Source organism: Ranitomeya imitator, chromosome 4, assembly GCF_032444005.1.
Source record: "Ranitomeya imitator isolate aRanImi1 chromosome 4, aRanImi1.pri, whole genome shotgun sequence".
NCBI lineage: Eukaryota > Metazoa > Chordata > Amphibia > Anura > Dendrobatidae > Ranitomeya > Ranitomeya imitator.
This window is the reverse complement of record NC_091285.1, coordinates 428,103,314-428,124,470: the sequence shown is the minus strand read 5'-3', so window position 1 is coordinate 428,124,470 and position 21,157 is coordinate 428,103,314. Positions and strand designations below refer to the sequence as shown.

The window sequence follows — 21,157 nt, the reverse complement described above, 5'->3', positions numbered from 1 at the left end:
CTGAGGTAAGTCAGGCTTGTATTTCTATCTTCAGGCTAGTCAGCTCCTCAGGCAGTGCCGAGTTGCATAGGTAGTTGATAGGCGCAATCCACTGCTGCTTCCAGTTGTGTGAGGATAGATCAGGTACTGCAATCTACAGAGATTCCACGTCTCAGAGCTCGTCCTGTTGTTTTGGGTTATTGCCAGATCTCTGTATGTGCGCTGATTACTGCACGCTGTGTTGCCTGATTGCCAGCCATAACAGTGTCCGCTAAAGAGTGCAGCCAATTTTTCATTCAAAAAGTCAAATGGCGCTCCTTCCCTTCCAAGCTCTGCCGTGCGCCCAAACAGTGGTTTACCCCCACATATGTGGTATCAGCGTACTCAGGACAAATTGGACAACAACTTTCATTGTTCAGTTTCTCCTTTTACCTTTGGGAAAATAAAAAAATTGTTGCTGAAAAATCATTTTTGTGACTAAAAAGTTAAATGTTAATTTTTTCATTCCATGTTGCTTCTGCTGCTGTGAAGCACCTGAAGGGTTAATAAACTTCTTGAATGTGGTTTTGTGCACCTTAAGGGGTGCAGTTTTTAGAATGGTGTCACTTTTGGGTATTTTCAGCCATATAGACCCCTAAAACTGACTTCAAATGTGAGGTGGTCCCTCAAAAAAATGGTTTTGTAAATTTCGTTGTAAAAATGAGAAATCGCTGGTCAAATTTTAACCCTTATAACTTCCTAGCAAAAAAAAATTTTGATTCCAAAATTGTGCTGATGTAAAGTAGACGTGTGGGAAATGTTATTTATTAACTATTTTGTGTCACATAACTCTCTGGTTTAACAGAATAAAAATTCAAAATGTGAAAATTGCGATATTTTCAAAATTTTCGCCAAATTTCCGTTTTTATCACAAATAAACACAGAATTTATTGACCTAAATTTACCACTAACACGAAGACCAATATGTCACGAAAAAACAATCTCAGAACCGCTAGGATCCATTGAAGCGTTCCTGAGTTATTACCTCATAAAGGGACACTGGTCAGAATTGCAAAAAACGGCAAGGTCTTTAAGGTCAAAATAGGCTGGGTCATGAAGGGGTTAAGAACCACATACAAGTTTTTCTGATACTTATATGCATAACATGTGTATAAGATATGGGCAAATGTGGATGTCATGAATAACACTGGGGAACAATTTGATAAAAATTTTCTGTTGAGTTAGGTTTTTGAGCTGATTTATGCTAAAATTGGCATGCTGATTCCAAAAATGTAGTCAGTTTTTTCTAGCACGTCAAGTTTTTCCTCCACAACTTACCTGCCAGAGAAGCACAATTGCACTGATATCTGTAAGGCTAGGGTCACATTGCGTTAGTGCAATCCATTTAGCGCTAGCGGATTGCGCTAACGCAATGTTTTTTTATGGGGCCGCGTTCGGGGTCGCGGTAACGTCCCCGCTCTCGCAGATCCCCGATCTGCGAGAGCGGGGAACGGACCGCGGGCGCGCCTCGGACGCTGCAAGCAGCGTCCGCGGCGCGCCAGGAATCTCCGGCGCGTCGCTAGCGCGTGCCGAACATGGCACGCGCTAGTGTAGCGCGTTCCCATTAGCGTGAATGGGCGCGTTAACGGCCGCGTTGCACGGCGTTAATTTCGCCGTGCAACGCTGTCCGTTTAACGCGGTCCCATAACGCAATGGGAACCCAGCCTTATAAGACTTGTTATCTGATTACAATTCGACTCATATAGGGCTACGTGGCAACTTGTAAGAGTAGTCACAACTGAGACAGTGTGGTGAGAGGTGTGTGCAGCTCCCAATACGTCATAATTATCAATATCTTTACACAAATAATTTATCATAGTAGGAATAAATAGGATTTGTGATAGCTTTTCTCTTTACATTGGGCGCTTAGTTGTAATTTATATATCTTTTATGATTTTTTCTTTGTTAGTTTTCAAAGCTTGTAACTTTCCATCTCAGTGTTTTATTTACATATGTACATATTTCCTTTGTTTCAGATCATGTCTGCTCCTTCTTCCTCTCATCGTAAATGCCTACTTGTACTATTTAAAAAAAACAAAACACTTTTTAGGTACAGTAGTTTACATATTTTTGAGAAGACAAAAATCCTATAGTTCAAAAACTTGACGTGATAGAGAAAAACTGAGATCATTTCTGAATTCAGCATCGAAAAATTAGTTAAGAACAGTTGTCTGACCTAACTCCTAAAAAATTGTGTTCCCCAGTGTAATCAGAATCTGTTCCTCCCGCTTTAATGATACTGTACAGATACAATCAATGAAAGTCATTTAATCATAACCAGTGCCTGTCATGTCTGTTTTAGCCTCTTTGTGATCTCACCAACAGCATTACATTATGTCTCAATATTTAGGAAATTAATTTATGTGGTTTGCCAAAATTACGGTAAATCTTAAATCTTAAATTTGGGAGTGTAAGAACCAAGTTATTATTGGGTGCTCTGAAATGGAAATGTATTCTTACTACTATAAAAACAGATGAGAAAATTTCCATCACACTCACATTTTAAGAAACACTTGTTTTTATTTTCCGGAGTACCATTCCAATTCTGATGACTGACCAGAAATATCCAATGCAATAATAAAGAAATTATTCTAGCTAGATAGTGAAGATATCAAAAAGCCTTACCTTTATTCGGTCATCCAGAAATAGGAATAAAAGCCACACAGTTGTGTCCACAAAATGTAATAGTAGTAAGAATATCCAATGCAAAAAAGAGGTAGACAGGTACATTCGATAATAAATAAATCTTCTAGCTTTATTCTAAATACATAGCTTTAAAAATTCATACAAGGATGATGTGGTACAGGAACTGCTCTGACGCATTTCTGGAGCCTTCTGTGCCCTTAGTTATAGAGCAGTAGGTGCCAGAAACGCGTCAGAGCAGTTCCTGCACCACATCATCCTTGTATGGATTTTTAAAGATATGCATTTGGAATAAAGCCTGAAGATTTTTTATTATTGAATGTGCCTGTCCACCTCTTTTTTGCATTGGATATTCTTACTACTAGTACATTTTGTGGACACAACTGTGTGGCTGTTGTTCCTATTTCTGGATGATCGAACAAAGGTAAGGCTTTTTGATATCTTCACCTTCTTCAATTAAGATCCCAGTAAATTTCAGTATTACTTTGTCATCTAGCACAAGGCTTTTAGGAAATCATGGGTCTTCCCAAATATGCAATACACCAGCACTAACACAAATGCAAAGTGGGTTAAAAACACAAGCACAAGAAAATACGGTTAAAGGCATTGTAGGAGAATCAGCAATGAAGTAATATCAGTCAATAAACTATCAGCAAATTAAATGATCAAATATCTACTTCAATTTTTCTCCGTTTACTTCTCCCAGACTTACCCAAAGAGCTTCCTTTTAGGATGGAAAGTATAGCGAGGGAAAGGCTAAATTGTCCGGGATTTATCTTTATGTCCAGGACAGAAGCTCTCCCGTTGTTCAATCCAGAAGACAGCATAAGGAGGAAAGGTTCTCGCCGGGGATCTAAAAGCACTTTTAGAGGCATGTATAATAGCTGAGTCCCACAGAACAATAAATATATAGGGTATACGGACGGCCACTATGCATTTGGCATTGCACATGATTAGAGTCCAATTCACTGCAGGAATTTCATTGGATCCTCTTGTACACCAATAAAAAAGGCAGAATTAGCGGCATAATTCTTTACGGTCATATAAATACCTAAACAAGGTGCTATTGAAAAGGTGCCAGCACAAACCAAGGAACATTCAAAAGAAGTCAAAGACAGCAACAAAGTCAGTATGGATGCAGCCAAAACCACTGCTTTATTACTTCTCCCAGTGGAAACATACACTGTACAACCAGCATTTTTGCTTTTTTTACTTAGCTATATCAGGGTTTTCATTTACTTTTTTCTCTTGTAGGTTTTAATGTTTTGTGGCCATTTTGAACATGCGTTTTACCTCTGCATGTATACCAACTTAAGTTAAGCTCAATTTTGTGTTTTTTTTTCTGTATATTGTTGCATTCTGTGCAATCCGGGGTGTGGCCTCCCTGTTTCTGAGCTAGAAACTATATAAGGCTTCCCTAGTCTAGTGTTTCACTGTTTGAGCTCAGTCCTTTCATCTGCCCTTATTCACACTGAGGTCAACAATGACACATGGTAAGGTTTTAATATTAGTTTAGGACTGTCCCGATCAGAGTTACCGTGACGAGGTGGGATGGCTTTTGTGCTATTTTTTGATCAAAAAACAATATTACTAAAAACTCTGTGTTATTTAAATGCATTTTTGCTTTTTTTACTTAGTTATATCAGGGTTTTCATTTACTTTTTTCTCTTGTAGGTTTTAATGTTTTGTGGCCATTTTGAACATGGGTTTTACCTCTGCATGTATACCAACTTAAGTTAAGCTCAATTTTGTGTTTTTTTTCTGTATATTGTTGCATTCTGTGCAATCCGGGGTGTGGCCTCCCTGTTTCTGAGCTAGAAACTATATAAGGCTTCCCTAGTCTAGTGTTTCACTGTTTGAGCTCAGTCCTTTCATCTGCCCTTATTCACACTGAGGTCAACAATGACACATGGTAAGGTTTTAATATTAGATAGTTTAGGACTGTCCCGATCAGAGTTACCGTGACGAGGTGGGATGGCTTTTGTGCTATTTTTTGATAAAAAAACAGTATTACTAAAAACTCTGTGTTATTTAAATGCATTTTTGCTTTTTTTACTTAGTTATATCAGGGTTTTCATTTACTTTTTTCTCTTGTAGGTTTTAATGTTTTGTGGCCATTTTGAACATGCGTTTTACCTCTGCATGTATACCAACTTAAGTTAAGCTCAATTTTGTGTTTTTTTTTACTGTACAACCAGTGTCTGGGAAGGTGGACAGGAAAAAGAAAGATGGCAGAAAATTTCCAAAACCAAAGGAGAAAACAGACTTTGGATGGTAGATAAGTGTTGCCTACCTAGAGCACTGTACCCTATTATGTGTGCTCTCTCTTGCGGTAAGGCCGGTGTCACACTTGCGAGTGTAATGCGAGAAACTCACGCATCAATACCCAGCACTGCAATACCTGCAGCTGCACACTCCGGTCCCGAGTGCCCGCGGCAGTACCGGGTATTGATGCGAGTTTCTCGCATTACACTCGCAAGTGTGACCCCGCCTAATACTTATCCATCTACAGGTGCAATGTGGGTTTGTTAAGAAAAAAAGGATGGGTAGCCCCAGGATTTCATTATGCATCTGATAAATTTGTACAAGAATGTGAAATCTGCACATGTCATAATGTTTGTAAAGCAGTGAAAATTACCTTCAAAACTTATACTTAAGGCATTGTATACATTTCAACTATTGCAAATACATTTTTTACAGCTTTCTAAGGTTGCAGAAAATCTGCAAAATCAAAAACTCACCAAAATCCCATTGAGGCAATGCAGCCTTAGGCTACGTTTCCACGGTGCATTTTTGACGCTGTGTATTTCCATAAAAAATGCAGTGCCTTAGAGTTCCAGCAATGTGGATGGGATTTAAGACCACTCTACTTTTATTTAACTCATCGTAAACTGACCTGTGGTGCATGTTTCAAATCTGCAGCATGTCAATTTCTTTTGCGGGTATGCTGAGTTTTATGTGCGGATTTTCCATACAGATTTGCATCGAATGCGGAAAATCCACAGGTTATAAAATACACATGAGTTTTTAGTGTGTTTCCCACAGTAGAAATGTATAAAAAACGTATGTACGCCACACCCAAGTATATTAAGAAAGTTTTGTTAAAGCCAAAACCAGGAATTATCAAAAACAAAGAATCTTTCTTTGAAGATGACACAACAAAAAGAGAGAAAAAACAAACAAACGTGAAAACGCATGTTAAAAATACACACACAAAAATGTAATGAAAAAACGTAGATAACCTAATTTAAAAAATATTTTCAGACATTGTGCAGTGTCAAATTCATCAAAAATAGCAAATATTGTTGCTAAGAAAATATTATCAGAAGGAGTGCACAGATGTGGAATTCCAGAAGTTATTGAGAATTTACTTCACATGTTTATCAAGAAATCATGCAAGCTATTGGAATAGAGAAAACATTTCAAATACATCACCACCCACAGAGCAGTGTTAAGGTAAAAAAACTAAAAAAATACAAAAAGCTATGGCAAAAACCTATAAGCCATGGACAAAATGTCTTCCAATAGCTTCCACATAGTAAATGTGACCCCTAACATGAAATTCTGTTTGGCACTCCTCCCAAAACAGTCTCATATTTTCCTCAACAATTTAAAACACCCCACTCAAATTCAACTGTATATGTGGGGGCATTGTGGAAAACTTAACAACCGATTCCCAATAGTGTTCTTAGTTCTGTTCTAGATCCATTATCCCTAGAGGGCACACGTGATCTGCAGCCTGGAGATTGGGTAACATTACAATAACATAGTGTATAAGTGAGAGTTTGGAACCGGATTTGAAGGGTTCTACCAGGTCCAGCTGACTGCACAGACTTCTGTGAAAGTTGAAGGAAAAACTACTTGGATACATCCTTCCCATTGTAACAGTTTCTATAAAAACTAATACTGAAGCAGAAGTAATATCCTATGTCCTTGTTTCTTATAATAGTCATGTTTTTGTCACCGTCAACAAATTATCTGCATATTCGACAAATTATCCAAACAGTGGAATAACAAGTTTGTTAACTATCATCACCTCATAGCACAGGCACAAAACTATTATTATAATTAAAAGTACCACATACAAAATATTTTTGGTTTGGAACATTTTTTGTCGCATGTTATAATTTTTTTCTTTTCAAAACAAAGCATACGCTAGGTATATTTTTTTTCTCAAATTTTTGACATACACTACAAAAAAAAGAAAGAAAAATATGGCCTGCAGACTTTTAGTATTAAATTTATGTACAGATCCAAAAGTATGCTGTGTAGCCAATATACAGACATATACCATATATACTCGAGTATAAGCCGAGATTTTCAACCCAAAAAATGGGCTGAAAGTGCCCCTCTAGGCTTATACTCGAGTCATGGAAGGCAGGAGGGTCAGAGGGGGAACGATGCCTGTCAAATACTCACCTGCTCCCAGCGCTCCTGGCGCAGTCCCCGCATGTCCCACGGTCTTCGGGCGCGGCAGCTTCTTCCCTTGTTCAGCTGTCACTGGTACCGCTCATTAAAGTTATAAATATGGACTCCACTCCCATAGGGGTGGAGCCGCATATTCATTACTGTAATGAGCGGTGACACGTGACCGCTCACTACAGGAAGAAGCTGCCGCTCCCGGAGACGTGGGACATGCAAGGACCGCGCCAGGAGCAGGTGAGTATGTTATATTCACCTTTCTGCGTTCCACCGCCGCCTCGTCTTCTGAGTCCTCTGCATTGACTGTTCAGGTCAGAGGGCGTGATGATGTATTAGTGCGCGCGCCGCCGTCTGCCTGAACGGGACGCTGAGGAGCAGCGGGCAGCAACAAGAGGTGAGTATGTCATTTTTTTTAGTGCAGCAGCAGCATTATATGTATGCTATATGGAGCGTCTATGGGGCCATAATGAACTGTATGGAGCATTATATGGAGCATCTATGGGGCCATAATGAACTGCATGGAGCATTATATGGAGCATCCATGGTGTTAGGGCTAGCGGAACGCACCAAATAATAAGACAGATAGTGTATGGTGCGTTCGCAGCCCGGGGTCCACCGTGCAGAGATGGAACCTGCTGCTAAGTAATGACGGACTATATGGCGGTACTCATAAGTATACACACGTGGGTTAAACTTCACCCAGCGTGAAGGAAGCGATCCTGTTGCGTCACAGGATCGCGGTACCGCACATAGAAGGCGAGCAAGTAGTCAGCGAACTCAACCCCAACTAGGATTGAAGTCCGATTAGACCCTTGCTGGCACAACACCGCAACTGGGTGTGTAAGGAAGCAGAATAACAATATTAGGGCACAAGAGTGCATGCGGTGCCGCACTGACGAACGCCACTAACCACCCACGCTAGGGTAAGGAAAGCACAGAGGAAGTGCACGGCGCCGTACTGGCGGTCACAGCAACTGGACGCTGTAACGTGTGATTAGTGCTGTAGGATAAGTCGGGCGCTAGATAGCAACCATACACCTTCCGCGAACAGACATTCAATAGGGAAGGGGTATCCAAGGACGACTTGCACTCACAACAAACACACGTAAGCAAATGTACACTAGCGCATGGCCGTGCGGTCATGCGCAGTTTATATAGTTGCAGCACAGGAAGTGGCCACAGAATCTTTGCCCTTCCAAGACCTGCCAAGAGGACCAATGGAATGTGCTGCAGAGCCTGAGCACATGACCCTCGATCTCCAACGGGAGATCTTGCCCTGGGCATGCTCAGTGTGTGCAGACAAGGACTTAGTCCCAGAGAAGTCCGCTCGCTGCTGACCAGCACTGGCTTTAATGGCAGAAGCTGAAGAAGCAGCAGTAACTCTCTGTACAGAGTGAGACTGAGCAAGACGCTGGGACCGACGTCCCTGCTGAGCAGACTCCACTGCGGCTGGATAAGAATGGGAGACCGCAGCGGAGATGGCCCGAGATTCCCCCTGTGCAGAAGCGGGAACTCGAGACCTAACATTACCCCCCCCTCCTAGGGCCCCCCCTCCTTGGGCCTCGCTACGCTCGAAGGCAGCAATGAGCTGTGGGGCCCGAATGTTTTCAGCAGGCTCCCATGACCTGTCCTCTGGGCCATAACCCTTCCAATCCACCAGATAGAACTTTTTGCCGCGTACCACCTTGCACCCCAAAATAGCGTTCACCTCGTAATCGTCCGTAGACGAACCCGATGTCTCGGCAGATGACTTGGAAAACCGGGACATGTATACGGGTTTCAAGAGGGACACATGAAAGGTGTCGGTGATACCCAAGCGTGGAGGAAGAGCCAAATGGTAGACCACAGGATTAACCTGTTCGAGAACCTTGAAGGGACCCAAGCAGCGAGGAGCAAACTTAGTGGACTCAACTCGCAGCCTGATGTTACGGGCGGAGAGCCACACCAAGTCGCCAGGAGCAAAGGTCGGAGCGGGGCGCCGATGAACATCGGCGGAGGGCCTCATTCTCTCCTTGGAGGCCCGAATGGCATCCTGCATGCGGTCCCAAATGTCCCGTGCCTCCACAGCCCAGTCTGCCACCCTGGAGTCAGCAGAAGACACAGGCATGGGCACAGGAACATGCGGATGCTGGCCGTAATTTAGGAGAAATGGAGTCTGACCGGTGGAGTCGGCTACGGCATTGTTAAGTGCAAACTCTGCCCACGGTAGCAAGGATGCCCAGTCATCCTGCCTGGCAGAAACAAAATGTCGTAAATATGTGACCAAGGTCTGGTTGGCCATCTCTACCAACCCATTCGTCTCGGGATGATATGCCGAAGAGAGATTCAACTCAATACTGAGTAGACGACAAAGCTCTCTCCAGAATAGAGATGCAAACTGGGGACCCCGGTCACTAACAATTTTGTCTGGCATACCGTGTAGGCGAAAGATATGCTTGACGAACAAGACAGCCAACGCCCATTCAGAAGGTAGCCGTGGAAGAGGCACCAAGTGCACCATTTTGGAAAAATGGTCGGTGATCACCCAGATAATGGTGCAGTTACGAGACTTGGGTAAGCCCACCACAAAGTCCATCCCGACCATCTCCCAGGGCCTGTCCGCCAGCGGCAGAGGAAAAAGCAAACCAGCTGGCCGTTGCCGAGGAGTCTTGTTCTTGGCGCAAGAGACACACGCCCGAACATACTCTGCGACATCACGAGCCATATGCGGCCGCCAGTACGTCCTCGCCAGTAACTCAGATGTCCTTTTGGTACCAAAATGTCCACCCACCCTGGACGAGTGTGCCCAAGAGAGAACCTTCGGTCGCAAATTGGATGGAACAAAAGTCTTGCCCGGGGGCACAGACTCTAGCGAAACCGGGGCCACAGTTCTCAAGCTCTCGGTGGGGACAATAAGCCGAGGCTCCTCCTCCTCCGCAGATGACACAACGGAGCGAGAGAGAGCGTCGGCCCGAATGTTCTTCTCCCCAGAAAGAAAATGGAGGGTGAAATGAAACCGGGAGAAGAATAAGGACCATCTGGCCTGGCGAGAATTCAACCGCTGGGCTGTCTGCAGGTACACCAAATTTTTATGGTCTGTGAAGACTTGGAAGGGAAAACGTGCTCCCTCCAAGAGATGTCTCCACTCCGAGAAAGCCAACTTCATGGCTAGCAACTCCCTGTCCCCGATGGAATAATTCCTCTCTGCTGGTGAGAAGGTCTTGGAGAAAAAGAAGCAAGGATGCTTCCGACCTTGAGCATCCTTTTGGAAGAGGACTGCTCCAGCACCAACAGAAGAGGCATCCACCTCCATGATAAATGGCTTATCAACATCGGGGCGATGTAGGATGGGAGCGCTAGCGAAGTGTGACTTTATAGAGTTAAAGGCCTTGGAGACCTCCTCAGACCACAATTTGGGATTCGCCCCCTTCTTGGTGAGGGCAACCAAGGGAGCTATCAAAGTTGAGAAGTGCGGAATGAACTGGCGATAATAATTAATGAACCCCATAAAGCGCTGCACCGCTTTAAGAGAATGGGGTTCCTGCCAGTCCATCACAGCCTGTAGTTTGGCAGGATCCACAGCCAATCCCTGGGCAGAGATGATGTAGCCTAGGAAAGGTAGGGACTCCTGCTCAAACATACACTTCTCCAACTTGGCATAGAGGGAGTTTGCCCGTAGGAGGTCGAAGACTTTGCAAACATCTCTCCGGTGGGAGTCAATATCTGGAGAGTAGATGAGAATATCATCCAGATAGACTACGACCGAGGTGGAAAGCATATCCCGGAAGATATCGTTCACAAAGTCTTGGAAAACGGCTGGGGCATTACAGAGCCCGAAGGGCATCACCAGATATTCATAGTGCCCATCCCTGGTGTTAAAAGCCGTCTTCCATTCGTCCCCCTCAAGGATGCGAATCAGGTTGTAAGCACCCCGCAGATCTAGTTTAGTAAATACCCTTGCTCCCCGAAGCCTATCGAAGAGCTCAGATATCAAGGGCAAAGGATACTTATTTTTAACGGTGATAGCGTTAAGACCCCTGTAGTCTATGCATGGACGCAATTCCCCATTCTTCTTCTGCACGAAGAAGAACCCTGCCCCAGCAGGTGACACTGACTTCCTAATGAATCCTCTTGCCAGGTTTTCCTGGATGTACTGTGACATTGCCTCCGTCTCCGGGAGAGATAGCGGATAGACTCGACCCCGGGGAGGCTCAGCACCAGGCAAGAGATCAATAGGACAGTCATAGGGGCGATGGGGCAGAAGGATCTCTGCCGCCTTTTTGGAGAACACGTCTGCATAAGACCAATACTGCTTGGGGAGAGAGGAAAGATCTGCGGGTACCTCTGTAGTAGCAACCTGAACGCACTCCCTCTGACACCTACCCCCACAAGATTCGCCCCATCCCAGGATTCTGCCAGAGGATCACTCGATATGAGGAGAGTGGTACCGTAGCCAAGGTATTCCCAACAGGACCTCATCAATTCCCTCAGGAATGACGAGCAGAGATATAATCTCCTGATGAGATGGCGACATGGACAGAGTAAAAGGGATGGTCTGGTGTGTTATCTGTGAGGGCAGTGTCGACCCATTCACCACTCGTACCGTTACTGGTTGAGCTAGCATAACCAGGGGTATTGCGTGACGTTGGGCGAAGGCAGAAGACATAAAATTGCCCTCCGCCCCAGAATCCACGCAGAGCTCTACCGAGTGGGAGAATGAGCCTATAGTAATTGTCCCCTTAAAGGACAATTTAGAGGCAAACGTCGCCGTGTCTAGTGTACCTCCACCTACTACCACTAGACGCTGACGTTTCCTCGACCGCTGAGGACATCTGGTGGCTAGATGTCCTGACTGCTGGCAAACATGACAGACCTTGAGTGCACAAGCGGTCCGAGACTTAGATCCCGCTTGTGACACTTCCCTGGCCTCATGTGACTCAGGAACCAGGACCGGAGATTCCAGAGGTTTGGCGAAGGTAGGAGCCAGCCGAAACCTCTGCCTACACTGGGCTCGCTCTAACCTCCGCTCGTTAAAACGGAGGTCAATTCGAGTGGAGACAGTTATTAACTCCTCCAGTGTGGCAGGAATCTCCCTAGTGGCCAGAGCGTCCTTAACGTGGTCAGCCAGGCCCCTCCAAAATATGGGGATAAGAGCTTTATCCGACCAATCCAGCTCAGAAGTGCGGAATTGGACGGCAAAATGACTGACCAAGGACTCACCCTGAGTTAATGCCAGCAGTTGGAGCGCAGTATCATGGGTGACTTGAGGTCCTAAAAAGACCTGTTTCAGAGTGCTCAGAAACAGCGGAGCACTCTGCACCACATGATCACCACGCTCCCACAGCGGCGTAGCCTATTCCAATGCCCTGTCCGACAAGAGAGACACTATAAATCCCACCTTAGCCCGCTCTGTGGGAAAACGTGCAGCCAGGAGCTCGAGGTGAATAGAGCACTGACTCACAAATCCCCTACAAAACTTGCTATCACCAGAAAATTTTTCTGGCAGCGGGAGGCGAGAAAATGTCGGAGCAGGGGTGGCAATGGACAGGGTTGCTGCAGCCACGCTAGCAGCCTGTACAGCAACTGCAGTAACATCCACAGCTGAGGTTGCGCTCTCAAGAGCCGCCAACCTACCCTCCAGCTGCTGGATATACCGCAAGGATTGCTGTTTGTCCGTCATTACTAGCCAGACCCTGGCGCTAGTGCAATGTTAGGACTAGCGGAACGCACCAAATAATAAGACAGATAGTGTATGGTGCGTTCGCAGCCCGGGGTCCACCATGCAGAGATGGAACCTGCTGCTAAGTAATGACGGACTATATGGCGGTACTCATAAGTATACACACGTGGGTTAAACTTCACCCAGCGTGAAGGAAGCAATCCTGTTGCATCACAGGATCGCGGTACCGCACATAGAAGGCGAGCAAGTAGTCAGCGAACTCAACCCCAACTAGGATTGAAGTCCGATTAGACCCTTGCTGGCACAACACCGCAACTGGGTGTGTAAGGAAGCAGAATAACAATATTAGGGCACAAGAGTGCATGCGGTGCCGCACTGACGAACGCCACTAACCACCCAGGCTTGGGTAAGGAAAGCACAGAGGAAGTGCACGGCGCCGTACTGGCGGTCACAGCAACTGGACGCTGTAACGTGTGATTAGTGCTGTAGGATAAGTCGGGCGCTAGATAGCAACCATACACCTTCCGCGAACAGACATTCAATAGGGAAGGGGTATCCAAGGACGACTTGCACTCACAACAAACACACGTAAGCAAATGTACACTAGCGCATGGCTGTGCGGTTATGCACAGTTTATATAGTTGCAGCACAGGAAGTGGCCACAGAAACTTTGCCCTTCCAAGACCTGCCAAGAGGACCAATGGAATGTGCTGCAGAGCCTGAGCACATGACCCTCGATCTCCAACGGGAGATCTTGCCCTGGGCATGCTCAGTGTGTGCAGACAAGGACTTAGTCCCAGAGTAGTCCGCTCGCTGCTGACCAGCACTGGCTTTAATGGCAGAAGCTGAAGAAGCAGCAGTAACTCTCTGTACAGAGTGAGACTGAGCAAGACGCTGGGACCGACGTCCCTGCTGAGCAGACTCCACTGCGGCTGGATAAGAATGGGAGACCACAGCGGAGATGGCCCGAGATTCCCCCTGTGCAGAAGCGGGAACTCGAGACCTAACACATGGGACCATAATAAACTGCATGGAGCATTATATGGAGCATTACATTGGGCCATAAAGAACTGCATGGAGCATCTATGGGGCCATAAAGAACTGCATGGAGCATTCTATGGGGCATCTATGGGGCCATAAAGAACTGAATGGAGCATTATATGGGGCATCTATGGGGCCATAAAGAACTGCATGGGGCATTATATGTGGCATATTTGTATATGGAGCATCTTATGGGGCCATAATGAACTGTATGGAGCATTATATGGGGCCTATTTTGTATGGAGCATCTTATGGGGCCATAATGAACAGTATGGAGCATTATATGGGGCTCCTGATTCAATATGGATATTCAAAAACACTTAACCTACTGATGTCGCAATTAATTTTACTTTTATTGGTATCTATTTTTATTTTTGACATTTACCGGTAGCTGCTGCATTTTCCACCCTAGGCTTATACTCGAGTCAATAAGTTTTCCAATTTTTTTGTTGCAAAATTAGGGGGGTCGGCTTATACTCGAGTATATACTGTACATACACAATGCATCAGCACAATGACTAATAGATACATGAACTCCATCCATATTAAAAGGTACACCTTGACGTAGTTGGATTCCTTTTGCGCTCTCTGAGCAAAAACGCTAACCAAGTAACTTATGTTTTTAACATTTGCAGCAATACTGGAATTCATGTATTCATTAGTCGTGGTGTGCCGATCATGTGTGTATATGTCTGCATGCTGGCCAGATAGTGTACTTGTGCACCTGTACAATAATTAAATGCTAAAGATAGGGTGCAGTAGGGTGACAGTCAAAAAATTTTGGTACAAATTTTTAGGTCTCACCTCTGAGAATAACTCGGTGTGATTGTAACATTCACAAAATTTCGTAACATTGCAACATTGTTTACTGGTGGCTCAATCATCTCAGAACTAACAATTCGCTTTGTTTTGCAGCAAAGTAAATGTACAATTTTACAGCAGTTTCACGGTTTCACTTTTTTTTTAACGAAGCATGCTTTATTTTGTTCAGAATAGTCATGGCGATGCTTCTCCACAAACTGGGAAATACATTGTTTCTGGTCTTCCTGGGTGCTGCATAGGCCTATTTTACTTTTTTTCCTTTATATAATGTTTTAATTGCAAACTATTTTGGCACATGGAGAGGTGAAACATAAGGTGGTTAGGTGCCATCTGTATTAAAAAGTTCACCTTGATGTGGTTGGATGGCTTTTGCACTCTTTGATTAAAAAATGCTTATTAAAGTACCTTATGTTTTTAAATTTTGACTTACACGTCTCAATCGGAGAAAATTCAAGTTTAACGTGTTACAAAAATGCATCAAATACTGTTGTGTTTTTTTGTTAGCATTTAGATATGCCAAAATAGTGTAATCTAGATGTGGAAATAGCTACTCATTCAACTTCTTTTATTTTAATTGGTAATGATTTGTGTTCACACCCTAGTTAATGAGGTCTTTATATAAGAAAAAAATCCATTTATAGTTAGGCTTAATTATCAATCGTTCTATGAATTCCTTTATTAATTGTTTCAAATAAATATTTATATTATAAACGTATTTCTAAAATTGGGTGACCAATTAAATGAGATGAGATAGACATCTGGACACACACCCATATCTGGTTACAACTTACCTAGAAATATTGAAACAGGGTGGAATTCTGTAGCTAATTTAGATTTCTCTTAAAGAAACACTCCCAGAAAGTTTGTATCCTCTTAATATATTACAGTTATCATATTATACAGCACTGTGGACTTACAATTGCTAATTTTTCCTTTCTCTCCAGTTAATTCTTTTCTTTCTCTGCTCTATGTAGAAAAAGGAAGACTCTTGTCCTGGCCTTTAACATTCCCCACTTTTTGACCCAGCTGAGCTTCCTCCCCCCTGCCAGGGGCTTTTGCAGCATCTCATGACTCATACAGGGAAAATTGTCCTCCTGTTTCTATAATGGCCATGTGACTCTTCCCTTAGCAAAAGTCTATGGTGTGTGGGTGCAGAATCTAAGATGATGTGGACACTGAGCTGTGAAGGTGATGTGTCCAGAGTGAGTGCTCCAACTTTTTATTAAACCTTGGTGGAGGTTGATATACTATTAATAAGAAATAATAGGGTTAGTTAGTATTCTATTTAATCTTTTATATGTCTTGTAATATCTTAGCTGAAGTAAAGAGGACATGATGTCACCTGTAGTTCCATAATATAAGTAACAAAAATCATAACTGTGCTTTCTTAATAATAGGGTGCTCCAGATTAATGGATATAATGTCCTCCACCCTGTAATGCACGTGGGAAATATTGGATGCTTATAGATGTGAAGAATAAAGTGTGATGTCTCAATTAAGTTAGGGGTCTGGTATGTGCACCTGTTCTGTCAAGGACTGGCTGGCAAATTTTGGCCAGGACAGCAATCTCGCAGCAGTGGCCCACAAGTTGTTGCGGCCCATTTTAACCTTCCGCAAAAAATCAGCAGAGGTAACAACAAGGCTTTGAAAAAGTGTTAGGCTACTTTCACATTGTGTTTAAGGACAGGCTCGGTGGCCCCATCAGGGCATACGTCCGAACCTCCCCCCCCCTTCCACAAAACGGGAATCGAGTATATGCGCTGACGAGGCTATAGACTATAACGGTGCCGTCAGAGTGAACATGCGCTCTGACTTGCATCATTTTTGGGAGTGTACACCTACAGGAGGCAGACACCCAAACATAGTCTACTGAGTCAGCATGTATGACTATAGTAGGAGTACATTCCCGTAAATAATGATGTCAGAGTGCACATGTGTCCTATGACGCCGTCGGCACAAACGTCCAGATCCCATTTTGCAGGGGAGTTCGGACGTATTCCACAACGGGCTACTGAATGCAACGTGAAAGCACCTTTACTGGGATCAAGCACACATTGTGCAATCCTATATACATTATTGAGCTGTTAGTAACATCATAATCATCTGAAACATAATTTACATACAGTACATACCCTTATTCGTAAAAAAAACTTGGTTACATTACCATACACAGTACGAATCTAAAACAGGTCACTCTCTATATTACAACTAGATGGTGGCCCGATTCTAACGCATCGGGTATTCTAGAATATGCATGTCCACGTAATATATTGCCCAGCCACGTAGTATATTGCCCAGCCACGTAGTATATTGCCCAGTGATGTAGTATATTGCCCAGTTACGTAGTATATTGCCCAGTTACGTAGTATATTGCCCAGTCACGTAGTATATTGCCCAGCCACGTAGTATATTGCCCAGCCACGTAGTATATTGCCCAGTTACGTAGTATATTGCCCAGTTACGTAGTATATTGCCCAGTTACGTAGTATATTGCCCAGCCACATAGTATATTGCCCAGTCACGTAGTATATTGCCCAGCCACATAGTATATTGCCCAGCCACGAAGTATATTGCCCAGCCATGTAGTATATTGCCCAGTCATGTAGTATATTGCCCAGCCACATAGTATATTGCCCAGTCACGTAGTATATTGCCCAGCCACATAGTATATTGCCCAGCCACGAAGTATATTGCCCAGCCATGTAGTATATTGCCCAGTCATGTAGTATATTGCCCAGTTACGTAGTATATTGCCCAGTCATGTAGTATATTGCCCAGTGACGTAGTATACAGCACAGAGCCACGTAGTATATTGCACAGCGACGTAGTATACAGCACACAGCCACGTAGTATATTGCCCAGCCATGTAGTATATTGGCCAGTCACATAGTATATTGCCCAGCCACGTATGTCACAGGTTAAAAAATAAACATATACTCACCTTCTGAGGGCCGTGACGTGATGGCATGTCCTTCTCGCGCAGGCGCGCAGGACCTGTGATGACGTCGCGGTCACATGACCGTGGCGTCATGGCAGGTCGTTCTTGCGCAGGACCTGTGATGACGTCACGGTCACATGACCGTGACGTCATGGCAGGTCCTTCTCCCATACCATCCTTGCCACCGGAACCTGCCGCTTGCATGGAGCGGTCACCGGAGCGTAGCCAGGATCGGGAAAGGCGGCGGAAGGTGACTATATAATTATTATTATTATTTATTTATATAGCACCATTAATTCCATGGTGCTGTACATGAGAAAGGGGTTACATACAGGGTATATATATATATATATATATATATATATATAGTAGATAGCAGCATAAGCCAAGTGAATACCTTTGAAAAATACTTAAAGGGATTTTCCCGAGAGCAAAAGTTTTAATCAGTAAATCTTGAAATAATACTTTCCAGAATTGGATGTGTTTAAATAAAATGCTCCTGTGCTGAGATAATCTTATACATGTGCCCCTGCTGTGTACTGTGTAATGGCTGTGTCTGACTGTGCAGGAACATGGCTCTTTGTCACGATTTATGATTGAATAGCACTATGCACCTTTAACATGTGCACTGCGTTGTTTTTTATCTGGCATAAATACAATATACAAATACATGCAGCACCAGCAAGCACTGAAAACAGCACCATTATTATGTGAAGGGAGCATAAGGTTTTTGTATGAGGAGTATGCCTTTTAGTTCTTTGCTCTCTTACTACTATGTGATTCATCTTGCTTTGTTGGAAATTATTTGAAGAATAGACTAGCACTCATGGCTTACTGACCCTCCATTAACATCATTGAATCACTTGAATTTTTTGCTTTAAGAAGTCTAACGATGTAGGGAGTTATTAATTATTTGAACATCCTATGTTTACGTACTTACGTCGAACTTTACAAGCACTAACCGCATGAACATTTTTTTCAAAAATTGGATTTTATTAATGCTGATTCCTCCTTTGTCCTAACTTAGCAACAAGAGACCAATTTATTTAAAAGAAAACAATAGTGTACACATATATTTTGGTTATAATATTCCTGTGTTTGCAGATCCATTTGGTGTATACACACTGAAAAATATATACATTTTTTTAAAGTGTTTGTTCTACAGTGTTTAATAAAGATTCTTGTAATTTTTAACTTACTTGACATCTGCTTCTTATGTATTTACAGTGCCTTGCGAAAGTATTCCCCCCCCCCCGGAACTTTTCAACCTTTTCTCAGATATCATTCTTCAAACATACAGATACCAAATGTAAATGGAACACAATTGTGAAGTTGAACGAAATTTATTGGTTATTTGAAATTTTTGTGGAAATTCAAAAACTGAAAAGTGGGACGTGCAATCCTCCTGCACTGCCTGTCAGATCGCTGATCTGACACGGTGCTATGCAAAGTGTCAGATCAGTGATCTGATGAAATATAGTGATGTCCCCCCCCCCGGGACAATGTTATAAAGTGTAAAAAAAAAATAATCCCCAAATAAAGAAAAAAATAAATAAATATTTTCCAATAAATCCATTTATTTATGTAAATTAAAAAAAACAATAAAAGTACACATATTTGATATCAACGCGTCCATAACGACCCGCTCTATAAAACTATCCCACTAGTTAACCCTTTCAGTGAACACAGCAAAAAAAAAAGAGGCAAAAAACAACGCTTTATTATCATACCGCCGGACAAAATGTGCAATAAAATGTGATCAAAAAGAGAGATATAAATAACCATGGTACCACTGAACAACACCAGATAAAACATTGCTTGTGTGAGCGAACACACGCTGACTCTGAAATCGAATGGGTGTCAGAAAAAGATGCCACACTGAGTAAAAAACGGACGGCACACAGAAGACAAGTAAGAAAAAAACATCCCATTTTTCGGTGTGAAAATTGAACCCATTTTTTATATGCTCATGTGACCCCAGCCAGACACAGATATCTTCCTACAGTAGGAGAGAACAGGAACCTGTGTGGTTTTGGGACATCCCTGAGTTGTACGATAGGTTCCTGCCATAGGATGTTATTACATAATAAGTACCCTATAGGGTGGTGCAGAACAGAGCGGACTATCTGACCCTGCACTGTATATGAGGATTGCCTTGTCCTGGGTATATGGGCACATTGTGTATGACACTACTTACTGTAGTAGGACCATCTCCCATACTGTCCATGGCCATTATCCCAGGGTCAAGAGTAAATCACATGGATCCGACACATCAAGCTACAATAATGTATATAGAGTGTGATAAGATACATACCTGTCACTGCAGAAAGCCCACACCGAACATGGAGATACAGCTACACCCACTGTGCCAACACAGATGTTATATGCACAAGAGGGTGTGACCTGTCATCTGCCCTGTCCGGCCAATCATGCACGGTGTATGGGTAAATCTGGGCAGGCACAGAGGTGACGGCACCAACTACTGATCACATTACAACGCTGGGAAACAAGGAAGTCACAAGTTTTCTTCTTACTGCAGGATCACTACTTCCAATAGATGGCAATAGAGTTCTAGTCCTCTTCCTCTCTGAAGAGACAATTGCTTCTTACTGCAGTGATTTACTGGAACTGCTGGCTGCAATGACAGCTGATCTCATGAGCAGGCCCCTTAAATGCAATGTGCAGTTTAGTGACATGGCCACTAGAGGGCTATAAGCGTTCTATGTGGATATCCAGTACATGTATGAGTGTGATATTGCCGCAAGCTCCAATGTTTATTGCTACGCTTACCAAGTTACCATCATTGTTAGGGTATGTGCACACGTCAGGATTTTTTCCTGACAAAATCCTGAGAATTCTGCCAGAAATCCGTGTGCTTTTTTAGCGCGGATTTTGTGCGGAATTTGCGCATTTTTGACGCTTTTTTTGCGCGGATTTTTTGCGTTTTTTTCCGGACACTCCAATTTGATGGGAAATCTGCAAAAAATCCGCAAAAATAATGAACATGTCCGGATTTTTTGCAGTATGCGTTTTTTTTGCGGAAAAAAACGCAAACATATGCACAAAACATGCGGAATGCATTCTAAATGATAGGATGCATAATGTTTGTGTTTTTTTAGCAATTTTATAGCGTTTTTATTTCGAAATTCCGCAAAAAAAATGCTAAAAATCCGGACGTGTGCACATACCCTTAAGGTTACTAATATAGGGAAAACCTACAGCTGTTCAGTCTCTAAAATGCCTCTATGGGATATTGTGCTATGGCCAGGGCTGGCCAATAACCTAATGAATTTATGTATGCTTATATACACTTTACATATGGTTCACTATTACACAAAAAAACTCAATTTTCTGCATATATCAGTATATCAGGTAATATTTTATGCTTACATAATGATATGTCTGTATGAGTTCTCTATGTGTCTTTTTTGATATTTAAGATTAATTTGATCTACTCAGCATGACAGCACCTTCTTTGAACTTTAAACTGATTTGTTTATTTGTGATATATACCGTATATACTCGAGTATAAGCCGACCCCCCTAATTTTGCCACAAAAAAACTTGGAAAACTTATTGACTCGAGTATAAGCCTAGGGTGGAAATGCAGCATTT

The 21,157-nt window shown here is 43.1% G+C and overlaps 1 protein-coding gene across 1 annotated transcript in view; it reads right to left on the bottom strand.

Annotated features, from left to right (window-relative positions):
- LOC138676326 (TRPM8 channel-associated factor homolog) overlaps positions 1–20,024 on the bottom strand; it is an 80,814-nt gene extending 60,790 nt beyond the window's left edge. The window contains exon 1 of the mRNA XM_069765512.1: positions 19,858–20,024. The gene's annotated coding sequence lies outside the window, so the exon portion shown is untranslated. The remainder of the gene's footprint in view (positions 1–19,857) is intronic.
- Positions 20,025–21,157: the final 1,133 nt, after the last annotated feature.